The sequence below is a fragment of the Erpetoichthys calabaricus genome, chromosome 7 (genome assembly GCF_900747795.2).
Source record: "Erpetoichthys calabaricus chromosome 7, fErpCal1.3, whole genome shotgun sequence".
Taxonomy (NCBI): Eukaryota; Metazoa; Chordata; class Cladistia; order Polypteriformes; family Polypteridae; genus Erpetoichthys; species Erpetoichthys calabaricus.
This window is the reverse complement of record NC_041400.2, coordinates 73523454-73535589: the sequence shown is the minus strand read 5'-3', so window position 1 is coordinate 73535589 and position 12136 is coordinate 73523454. Positions and strand designations below refer to the sequence as shown.

At 38.7% G+C, this 12136-nt stretch overlaps 1 protein-coding gene across 1 annotated transcript in view; it reads right to left on the bottom strand.

Annotated features, from left to right (window-relative positions):
• si:dkey-40c11.2 (uncharacterized) overlaps positions 1-12136 on the bottom strand; it is a 208753-nt gene that overhangs the window by 145238 nt on the left and 51379 nt on the right. The window lies entirely within an intron of this gene.

Below are 12136 nucleotides of genomic sequence, written 5' to 3'. Positions count from 1 at the left end.
TCTTCATGTGGGAAAAGGCTGACTCGCATAAATAAGTAGAGCCGAATAATGCAGTCAAGGAGGTAGCACATTTCCTCATGTTTGGGTACTTTTCCTCTGTGAGTAAGTTCCAAAACTGTCCATGAGCCCCATACTTCAGCTGAATGTCATCCTGTAGTGTCAAAATCTCATCCTACACTGTAGAGGAGTTTTAGGTGAAACAGTGTTACAATTGTTGATGCGGGTGAATCACCCTCAACATCTTCCCTAAATGCAGCGTTTCTCAACCTTTAAGTATTTGCGACCCGAGTTTTCATAACAGTTTTAATCGCGCCCCCCCTAACGTTTTTTTGAAACCCTAATAAAATTTGTTCCTATATTTTTTGCTGCCAATACACCTCTACAAGTTTAAAATTTTCCTACGAATAGCGAAATTACGCCACATATGGCAACATTCGCGCCCCCTTTTGCTTTGTTGTGTCTACCTTTGCTTTTGAATTCAGCCAAGTGAAAAATGACGGCTGTCCGATTAACTGCAATTTTAGTTCCCTCTCCTTTCTCTTTCTCAAATCGCTTTTCGGAAGGAAGTCAGTTTCGTAGTTTTTATGAACAGTTCGAAAGTGCCTTTCCACATTTTCCTTCTTTGGAATATCAATGATAGGTTGACAGATCAGACAAACACACTTCGATTGTGACATTGTGAGAAAAAACAATCATCTTCCAATTCCGCATCCAGCCCATACCCCCTCAGCCCGAACAAATTTTTTTTTAAATCCCTTCTTTAGTCGATATAAATTGGAAGGCTAACTAGATCACTTAGACAGCCGAAGTTTTGCAGTAGCTCGCGTGTTTGTTTGTGTGTGCAAGATGACCAGTGTGTTAGAAGAAAAGAGATCTCAGATTGGCCGCCCTGTATGTCAATCAAGTGGCAAATGCCATAGGGAGGATATATGATATAGATTAACATTTAAAAAAAAAATTTTTGAATGCAACGCGATCTACCTGCACTACCTTTCCAATCTACTGGTAGATCGCAATCGACATATTGGGCACCCCTGCCCTAGCGGGATTGCCTTTCCTATATACCACTGGCCCATTCATTTTTAGGTTAAAATCGGTCATTATGCTGAGAACATGAAAGGATGAAAAATAGAAAAATACTTAATTCCTCACAAATACATTAAAACTAAAGTAATGGGCTTATTTTTAAAATGTAAGGAGTAAAAAGTACACATATATGTGTTAAAATGTAAGGCGTAAAAGTAAAAAGATGTCTGAAAAATAAATACTCAAGTAAAGTACAGATACCTCAAAATTCTACTTAAGTACAGTAACAAAGTATTTGTAATTCGTACTTCCCACCTCTGTACATCACACTACACATGTGGATTCAACATAGTGCTTGGTGTGCAGTTTTGCTTTTTGGAACTTTGCATGATTTTAGTTGAATCTGCTAATGCGGAACCTGCAGATACAGAGTGCTGACTGTCATGTGTTAGTTTGAACAGTGTTTCCCCAAACTGTTTACTAGAGGACATGACTTTCCCATCCATATTAAAAAGGATTATAGTTGGAACTAAAATCCACCTACAGAGCTATCCATCCATCTATTTTATAAACTTGCTAAATAGACTTTTAGTCATTAACTGCAGTCTGTCTTGGAAGGATTGGGTAGAACACAAAAACAAACCTTGGGTAGAGTATCTGTTTGGGAAAAAAACAATTTTTATAAAAATAAATATGTGATAGTTATCAAAGAAAACCACTAACTAATGAGTTTAGAAACATACAGACTGTATTATCATAGTGCCAATCTGAGATTTTAAATTGAGTTCCAGAGCCATAAAGATAATTATGCCTTTATTCAGGCTATGTTAGAAAGCTACAGGAAAACTGATAAGTCAAGTTCATGTTTGAAAAAGAGTGAGAATTGATAATCAATAAAACTTGATCTGGCAATTCTCTAGGTTAAAATCTAATATGATATCCAGTAACTTATGTCAAAGCTTACATGTGAACAAAACTGTAAAGCTGTCAAATCAAACACAGAACACTTCCAGAAGGCTTTGATATTGATTTAAATGATTGATTTTCACAAACAGGCACTGGATTTTGCTGGTTTTCCTAGGAAAGCGGCAGCATTTGAAAAATGCATCCAAACAGGGGGACCCTGAACTAAGTGACCCACAATCCCTCTAAGTCAATAAGGAAACTGTGAGACTTGGTTTCCAACAGATGGAGCCATGCACTCTCCATTCAAGTGGAAACGCTTTCCACCAGGAATAAAAGATGTGCACTATGGCACGAGTAGAGGAGCAGTGTACCTAAAAGCACACAATCCTTTATGCATCTTTGCAAAATAGTACAAAATGGGGTAGTAATATGATTTCAGATCAGCACCTTCTTACATTATTTGACTCTACTCTTCTTCATTTTAAGTGTACATCTTGAATTTGGTACATGTTGCAAAAAATGCATTTGTCCACAAAATATTAGCAACAGGACAGTGCACTGGTGAAAGAGTTAAGCACAGATCCCTCACATCTCCAGAGACTAGAGTTCAGCTTCCAGTTAGGTCATTGTCTCTGAGACGTTTCTCAGTAACTATTCATTTAGCCAAAAATTCAGTGCCAATGGCAATAACTTTGGTGTTACTTCCACAATCTGCTCCACTAACTTGTCATTGTCATTTAAAAACACACTCAACGTGGGGAATTAATGGATTGGCCTGTGAAAATCATAAATGAGACAATTCTACCACATTCCTGGATTCTTTAATATAGCAATGCCTCAGGGTCTACAATATGTGAAAGATGCTATTGAAAATTTATAATCTCCATCCATCCATCATCCAACTCGCTATATCCCAACTACAGGGTCATGGGGGTCTGCCGGAGCCAATCCCAGCCAACACAGGGTGCAAGGCAGGAAACAAATCCTGGGCAGGGGGCCAGCCCACCGCAGGTCACACACACACACACACACACACACACACACACACACACCAAGCACACACTAGGGACAATTTAGGATCGCCAATGCACCTAACCTGCATGTCTTTGGACTGTGGGAGGAGACCGAAGCACCCAGGGGAAACCCACGCAGACACGGGGAGAACATGCAAACTCCACGCAGGGAGGACCCAGGAAGCGAACCCAGGTCACCTAACTGCGCCACTGTGCCACCCATTTATAATCTCATAGACAGTAATTTATATTTTGTTAAAATGACCAGGGGCCTCATGCATAACGGCGTGCGTAGAATTCACACTATAACATGACGTAAGCACAAAAGCGGAAATGTGCTTATGCACAAAAAAATCCAAATGCATAAATCTGTGCGAACGCCAACTTCCACGTTCTTCTGCTCCATAAATCCCGGTCAACTTGAAAAGTAACGCACGTGCACGCACCTGCTGTCCCGCCCCGTCTCCTCCCAGAATTAGGCCTCTTTGCATATGCAAATCAATATAAATAGCCCTTAAGCTCAGTGTTCTGTGAAATGACAATGGCAAAAGCACGAGGGAAAATAGAAGGATTTCAGCGAATACCAAGTGGAGGCAAGGAAAAACTTACTATTTGTTGGTTTAAACAGTGGTATAAATAGCAAAAAGAAGTTGATCGAGTCACATAGCGTGTCGGAGAAACTCGAAAGCTCAAGTTCACAAAATCGCACAGTGCCCGAAATAAAAAAGAAGTTGTCACATATCAAAGTTGCCATGAAAAGGCGAGTCGTAGCCCACCGTCTGAGGGTCATATGAAAGCTCATTTGGGTACAAAGAAAAAAAAATAGGCACACAGTGAGGAAAAAAGCATGAAATGTCAGCTTTAATCTTGAAACTTCCACTTTAATCACGTAGTTTATTTTTTCATTAAAGCAGAATATCATAAACTTCATCTTAAAATCGTTTCATTTACTAGTTTCTCAAATTCCACCGTAACTAAAGTAGCACGTTAAATGCTTTGTTTTGTATTTGATCTTCTATGTGCTCTATGTGTGTGAATCATTACGTGCTTCCAGGCTTTCTCTTCCTCCGACAGGACACAGAATCCATTACATTCGTAATATTACAGCTCTTTGAATAATTAAAATACTGAGATGTATACGTGATATCATTTTCATGATGACAGGAGTTAAAGCATGTTATTAAACATGGGAACACAGTGGTGCAGTGATTGTTCATGTTTCACGCAAGATGCCTGCTGCGCCGTGCACGACCTTCGATGAAATACTTTATTATAGCAGTACTGTCTCTTTCAAAAGTACTAACTCCCAATTCCTGTCCTTACTTTTCTTTCTCCAAATACCCAATTGCCACACAATCAGCTCTGTAATAGACATTAAGCCATCTGTAAGTTTAGAATGCCGATTCTTCAAAACTTTTAAGGAACATTGAAATATCTTCGTAGTACGTGATTAATTATTCTATCCATCTATCCTTCCAGCACCAGCAAGAATACAGCGCGAGGCAGGAAAATCCGTGAACAGAGTGCAAGGTCCTTGCTAGCTCTGCAGCACTGTGTCCTCACATGTTTAATTATTAACAATATAGATCATTTAAATTAAGTTAAAGTTTTATCTGTACTAGGGGGCTTCGCCCCCTGCTCGCTTCACTCGCCAACCCCCGTATTTGGTTTTCTGGATACACACTTTTAAGATTTTTTTTTCTTTGAATTGTTGCTATTTCATTAGTTTCACTTTTATTTCAGAACTTCTTTAAAAACAATATTTATAATCTTGCGAGTCCCAATATGCTTAATCTTTTTAATGAGGTCAGGATAGGTTTCTGTTTGGAATTTCAGCACAGACAAAGCAATCTACATCATCAGCAGTTAATTTTTTTTTACAAAGTAAAAAAGTAAGTAGAGTTCTGCATTTGGCTCCTGTCTGTAAAGTCATGCTATTTTCCTCTCACAGTTCCAAAAGTACATGGGGTTACCAAGGTGATACCCCAGCTTTTGTCTAGGTTTTTGTACAAGGGCTAGACAGAACGTTTTTGACTCCTGGGGTAAATGTAGCTTTTTAAATAAGCAGACAGATAAATATATATACATGAACAAAGTAACCAATAAATGCATGTGCGGTAAACTCCGTTTTTGAAATTCTCAACATTCTTTATTTGTCACATCCATAGTTATACAGGACAACACGCAGTGAAATGCATCCTGATCCGCTTATCAAAAACTGTGCAAAGTTAGATGAATATCAGTTAGATTAACAAAAAGTCATAGATTGAAAGATAACAGTATAGTAGAACATAATAAATAAGTAAAAATATGTGAATAAAGTAGAATTAAGTGTTAAGGTGCAATAGTGTAGTAATTATTATGCAAAACCAAAGTTAGACTGGCAAATAGTTAAATGAGGCAGTTTGTTTGTTTGCGCTACTGCGATCTTTACTTTCTTTTTTTATATTTTCTAATTTTCCTACTTTCATATCCTTTAACTTTCTCCACATGTGTATAGTGCCGTTTTTTTGGGGTTTTTTTTAGCCTTTCTAATTTCACTGATTTCATAGTCTCTAACCTGCTCTGCATGTGTTTAATTACTTTAAGTTTAATTACTTTCCTTATTTTCTGAATTTGCACCTCGATTATTTTTTTTTTGCTCTTTTTTCTGTCCAACGCATTTGAGTCTCTTTTCTCTGCGCTGCTTTCTTCTTCGCTTAGATGTCGACATTTAATTTATAACGTACCTTATACGCTTTCTATGCGCCGAGAGCCCTGGATCTGTGTGTGCTCAAATCCTTCACAAGACTGAATATTTTGCTACCTATTGTCCTATTTGATAGATTGTAAGTAGGGCGTGTCTTTGATCTCGCGGGTAGACAGAATGACTTCGTCCGTTCATTGGTAATTCCATTAAATGCCATCCGCTTTCCATTGCACTAACGTATCGAGTATCTAAATATGCTTGAACTTCGTCCTGTGCTTGTTCTTTCGATAAAGTTACACGTACTCTATCGTGTCCTTTATGAATGTACTTGTAGATGTACTTAATACTCATCACTGATTCACAATACTCGGCATTAATATGACAGTCGAATCTTTTTAGTAAATATGGGTTATATGGTACAATCATTGAATTATCGATCATCACAATTTTTTCATCTTTCTTTCCGTGATAAGTGTGTTTTTCGTGACGATTATCTCTTCGGCGATAGTCTGGAAAGCCAGCCATAGTCATATCTGTTGTTTGAACGAAAGCTTTTGGAAATTTTTTTAAACACTTTTTTTCTTTCGAGTCCCAACATGCTGAATCTTTTAAATGAGGCCCGTGAGACATGTGTTTAATGACTTTGTACCGTAATTCAGGATAGCTTTCTCTGTTTGGAATTTCAGCACAGACAAAACGGTCGACATCATAAGTTCGTAGTCTCTCTCGTTTTACTCTGGGGAGGGGGGCTTTGTTCTGTAACCTGCTCTCCATGTGTTTGTCCCTGTTCTTTAACCTCTTTATGTCGTTTTACTTTGTTTCCTACTGTGACGGTTGGGGGGGCTTTGTGTGGCGCCTGCACACGTGCGTAGTCTCTCCTGTTTCACTCTGGGGGGGGGGGCTTTGTGTGGCACTTGCGCACTATGTCTTTTGCGTCCACGGGCAGGTCCCTGCGTCCATATCCGGTTTACCATTCTCATTTAGTAATATGGATTAGTTTGACCATTCTGTGGACCATTATATTGTTACAGGTTAATTACAATCAGATGCATTAAACTAATAAACAATATGCGGTTAATTTCAGTGTATTTATAAAGCCGCGTCAGGGATGTGGATCTGAAAAAGAAAGGGTAACCACACAGGAACAGTAGCACTGCTTTGACGCTGGGTGCCGCCAGTCTGCAAAACCGAGTGGAGAACTTGCGTACGCCAGGGTATGAGCTACTTTACGCCAAGTTTAGGTTTTATACATCGCGATTTGAACGTGGAAACGTTCTTATGCAACATTTTTGTGCGTACGCACCATTTATACATGAGGACCCTGATCTTTAATTAAAAATATGGTAAAGCAGAAATCGGAAAACAATTACTTAACACCAAAATGTAAAGAAAGTTTTAAGAAAAAGGAAAGTTTTCAATGATGGTAAGCATCCAAAATTCACAAAAGTGATCCTAATTGAAAAAAGACACAACTGTCCTCTTCACCTTGTGAAGTTAGCGCTACCTAGCGCCCAACCCGGCACAGACTCACTCCAGAGGTACGTCCAACACCTGTGGCCCCAATGTGACCCAGGAGGGCTGCCACCACACGTTCCGGGGGACGTAGAGTGCATCCCATGGCTGCTCCCCCAGATCCAGTGTTGAAGGGGCATCCCGAAAGGCATGGGACCCGGCCGCCCATCACAGCCTCCATAAGATCTTCATTTCCAAAATTACTATTAAGTAATTAAGTAAGTGAAGCTTTAGTGTTTCCACCAGTGAAAATGCAGTTTTTCAAGGGCATCTCCCAGGCAGTTCTCTACTCTAGCTTACACCCCATGGTTCACCCTTTTCTCACCATTTAATTTGGGCAGAGGTCTCTGTCATAGACATAAATCCACAACAGTAAACAATGTGTGCACAGAAGGAAAAATGATGGCGGGTTCACATTCACTGTCTCATTTTCTGGAACATTCTTGCCTTCTCCAGAATTGCTTGCAGGGAATTTCAGGCTTACATATGCAGGAAAAAGATTTCAATGGGTTATTTACAGGGATTACAAAAGTATTTTCATTTCTGAAAGCAAATTGAGGTTGTAACATTCTTCTATTTAATCCCACGGGCAAAGCCTACGTTTGAATTTTTCCCATTGACTATAAATAAACCAAAGACAGCGGTCTCATAGAAAATGGTCCAACATTTTTTATTCCATTATGGCCTTTAAAAGAAGAATAAAGAATTCTTGCCATCTTCTTTGTACACATGATGTGTTCTCCTGTTTGGATTTGCTTTTCACAGTGAGAACTGTATATCTTGAAGGCACAGGAACTGGACTTGAAATTCCAAATGTCAGTCACAGGTACACCTCCCATCTTTTTCTCAAGAACATCTCAAACTGCCTAATCAAGCTGATACTTAGAGGTAAGGTCAATTACATGCATGAATGGATGTTTTGTGAAGCTAAACTGGGTTACTCTAATCAGAAAATGAATGAATGAATGCTTTATTAGTTGGTTAGGAGATTTAATCTGAAATAAAATCAGTCAGGCAATTAATTAATGTGTGTTTTAAATAGTGACACCCACTGTATGAACCAGCACCACACACTTTTCACAAGAGTATCCAATTGAAAAGGCACATTAATAAAATCGAGCAAGTCAGAAACAAGAATACAAACTTCATAGAAAAAAAATTCAAAATGAAATGATATTAAGAATACAGAACATTGCAACATGGAAATAGAAATCAATTGACATTTGAGAAGCTGTAATAGAGTAAAATATGGTTAATGATGAAAGAATCATTCAGGAAAGAAATCATTGTAACACTGACGAGTTCAGTATAATGTTACAATTAATCGAGCCTCACTAACAGAGTTACAGAGGTAAAGAAGTATTTATCAAGAGCTTTTATTGTAAATTTGGAGCAATGAGAAGACTGGCAAGAAATGGTTTTATGTGTTTTATATAAGTTGTATATATTCTGGAGTGTTGTGGGTAACAGTATTTTAAATTTGAAGCTAATAGTATATCTTTATCAATACAAATTACTTAAAACGTTCTCTGGTTGGATATGAGTAAACAACTTGTGTGTCATGCATGCGTGACTGAGGGTCACCTTCCAGGGACATCTAGGGTATGTGGTACCACCCCTGGACAAGAAGGAGCACTTTCACTAACAGTCTTGCCTCCTTGGTCCCTCATAGCCTCGAGAAACCATCCTTTCAGGACAACAAAGCCAAGGAAGCCCCGCCCCTTCTCTGTCTGCTATAAAAGGAAGAAGCTCCCGGAAATTGGCATCTAATTTCAGACCTGGCCACGATAGCGAATGTTCAAGAAATAAAGGAAAAAAAAGAGAAAGTGTGACATGGAGAAAGCCCTGATTGAAGATAATTGTCCCTAACAAAGAGCGCTTGCGAGCATGTATTTTTTGTTAATTTTCTTATTTTTGTTGGAACTAAACATGGTTTTGCCCAGATGGCACACCAAGCTTTTGACTTTTGCCCTGCCTCATCATTTGCCCCACTACATGCAGAAATTGGGCTACAGAATGGGCTCTTCAAGCATCATACACAGAGAGAAAGAGAAACCCACAATGACAATAGAAGGTCATCGCTACAATGTAAAAGTTTTTTGGTACAGTTGCTGCAGAACTTGGTTGATTTCCTTCTAAAACTTTGTCCAGTAAGCTCAAAAGCACAAATTCACAAAGTCACAGAGAAAACCATAACTATTTGGTCTGAGCAAAGATGGCTAGCTTACCATAAGATACAACCATGGCATCTTTCTCTTCAATTGCCAATGGGAGATTTGTTGTTTATTTTTCTTTCTTCTTCCTCTCTAAATTTATTTCTGGCTGTTCTCTGCTCCCAGACCAATTTCCTTTACTTATTATTGTTATTTGTTTGTTTGCTTGTTCCTGCATATTTGGTCCTTGTGACTGTATGAATTATTTGTACAGGGCTCTAGGGGTAGGGTGAGGGGTTATTAGTTATATATCTTTGTTAGTTTTGGATGCTGATGTTGGGGTGGGAGGATTGGGGGTTGGTGGGTGCCATTTAAGGTCTTGTATTTTATTATGTTGTCATTTCTCTTTCTTAATAGATATATTATTCTTGTACCAGATACAAAGATACCATAAAAGACTAATGGGAAGCCAAAGGAATTTTTCCGTTATAATATATTGTGGTAACTTTAATACTATATGAGGGCCCCAGTTGCCTAGTGAAAGAAGCCGCCATAGGAGACAGACCCTGTAAAATAAAGTGAATTCAGAAGTGTGGGTTGTTCAGTGGCCATTATGGACCACTAACCCTATCTAGAGTAGAATTTAAAAAGCTGCTCCTGGCCTGGAATAGTTCAGTCTTGAGGTAAAGGAAGGACAGGGATTTGAGGGTGGGGAACAGAAAATGACAAGGATAGTGCTGTAGATTGTACTTTAGAGGTGATAAATGGATTATTTTATGATAAATGGATTATTATTATCTGACAGATAGGGTTAAATATGACTCTAGTAAAACCTATTGGGGCTATAGAGTGTGGACTTGCATTTATGTTTCTGGTATCAACCTACCTTTCTTGTGTTTATTTGGGTTCCTCTGCTTTACTATTTAGTAATGTTTGGAATAGAGCGATGCTTTCATTGGGGTTGGAGAGATGTCTAGATGGTGATCTGTAATCATAATTGATTATCATCACCTATATCATTAATAATGCATAGACCTTAGGTGCATAAAGTAGAATGGAAGTTGCTAACTAACAATTTACTAGTGGCATTGCCAGAGACAATTAACATGTTTAAAAGCTGAACAAAGATGTGGTGATAAGAAAATATAATTATGAGAAGAGGAAGCTTGAGAACAAGCAAACTAAGAAATCAGTGAATGTTTAAACAAGTTTAAAAAGCTGCTTCCCAGTTCACAAAGCAAATTACTAAAATTTGAATTGCACCAAAATCTAGTCAACAGTAAAGCACTACTAAAGTTCACTGTCATTCTCAAAGAACGGAATAATTATTTGTACAACACTGAAAAACTGTGATCATTAAAGTGGAAAAAACAATTATGAAAACACTACAGCTAAGTTCAGAAATCTGTGGTCTCCTGAATTAGTTCAGAATCCACGTAACAAGGGAAATCTGCAGCAGCATTCCAGAAAAATCATAAAAAATTACTCTATATAACTCCCATTCAAAACACTGTAGAGGAGCTCAGTAAATTTTTAAAAACTGTCATGTTACATATTTTCTGCACAACAAAATGTGGAATGGGTTATTTGATATTAATGTAGATGCACGCAAAAGCATATATTTTATGTACAACCCCAATTCCAATGAAGTTGGGACATTGTGTAAAACGTAAATAAAAACAGAATACAATGATTTGCAAATCCTTTTCAACCTATATTAAATTGAATACACTACGAAGACAAGATATTGAATGTTCAAACTGATAAACTTTATTGTTGTTTTGCAAATCTTCACTCATTTTGAATTTGATGCCTGCAACACGTTCCAAAAAAGCTGGGACAGGGGCAGCAAAAGACTGGGAAAGTTGAGGAATGTTCAAAAAACACCTGTTTTGAACATTCCACAGGTGAACAGGTTAATTGGAAACAGGTGTTTGTCATGATTGGGTATAAAAGGAGCATCCCCAAAAAGGCTCAATCATTCACAAGCAAGGATGGGGCAAGGTTCACCACTTTGTGAACAGCTGCATGGGCAAATAGTCCAGCAGTTTAAGAACAACGTTTCTCAACGTACAATTGCAAGGAATCTAGGGATTTCATCATCTACTGTCCATAATATCATCAAAAGATTGAGAGAATCTGGAGAAATCTCTGCACGTAAGCGGTAAGGCCGAATACCAACACTGGATGCCTGTGACCTTCGATCCCTCAGGCAGTACTGCATTAAAAACCGACATCATTCTGTAAAGGATATTACCACGTGGGCTCAGGAATACTTCAGAAAACCATTGTCAATTAACACAGTTCGTCGCTACATCTACAAGTGCAAGTTAAAATTCTACCATGCAAAGCGAAAGCCATATATCAATAACACCCAGAAACACCACCGGCTTCTCTGGGCCCAAGCTCATCTGAGATGGACTAACGCAAAGTGGAAAAGTGTGCTGTGGTCTGACGAGTCCACATTTCAAATTGTTTTTGGAAATCATGGACGTCGTGTCCGGAAAAGGACCATCTGGATTGTTATCAGCGCAAAGTTCAAAAGCCAGTATCTGTGATGGTATGGGGATGTGTGAGTGCCCATGACATGGGTAACTTACGCATCTGTGAAGGCACCATTAATGCTGAAAGGTACATACAGGTTTTGGAGCAACATATGCTGCCATCCAAGCGATGTCTTTTTCAGGGACGTCCCTGCTTATTTCAGCAGGACAATGCGAAGCCACATTCTGCATGTGTTACAACAGCGTGGCTTCGTAGTAAAAGAGTGCGGGTACTAGACTGGCCTGCCTGCAGTCCAGACCTGTCTCCCATTGAAAATGTGTGGCGCATTATGA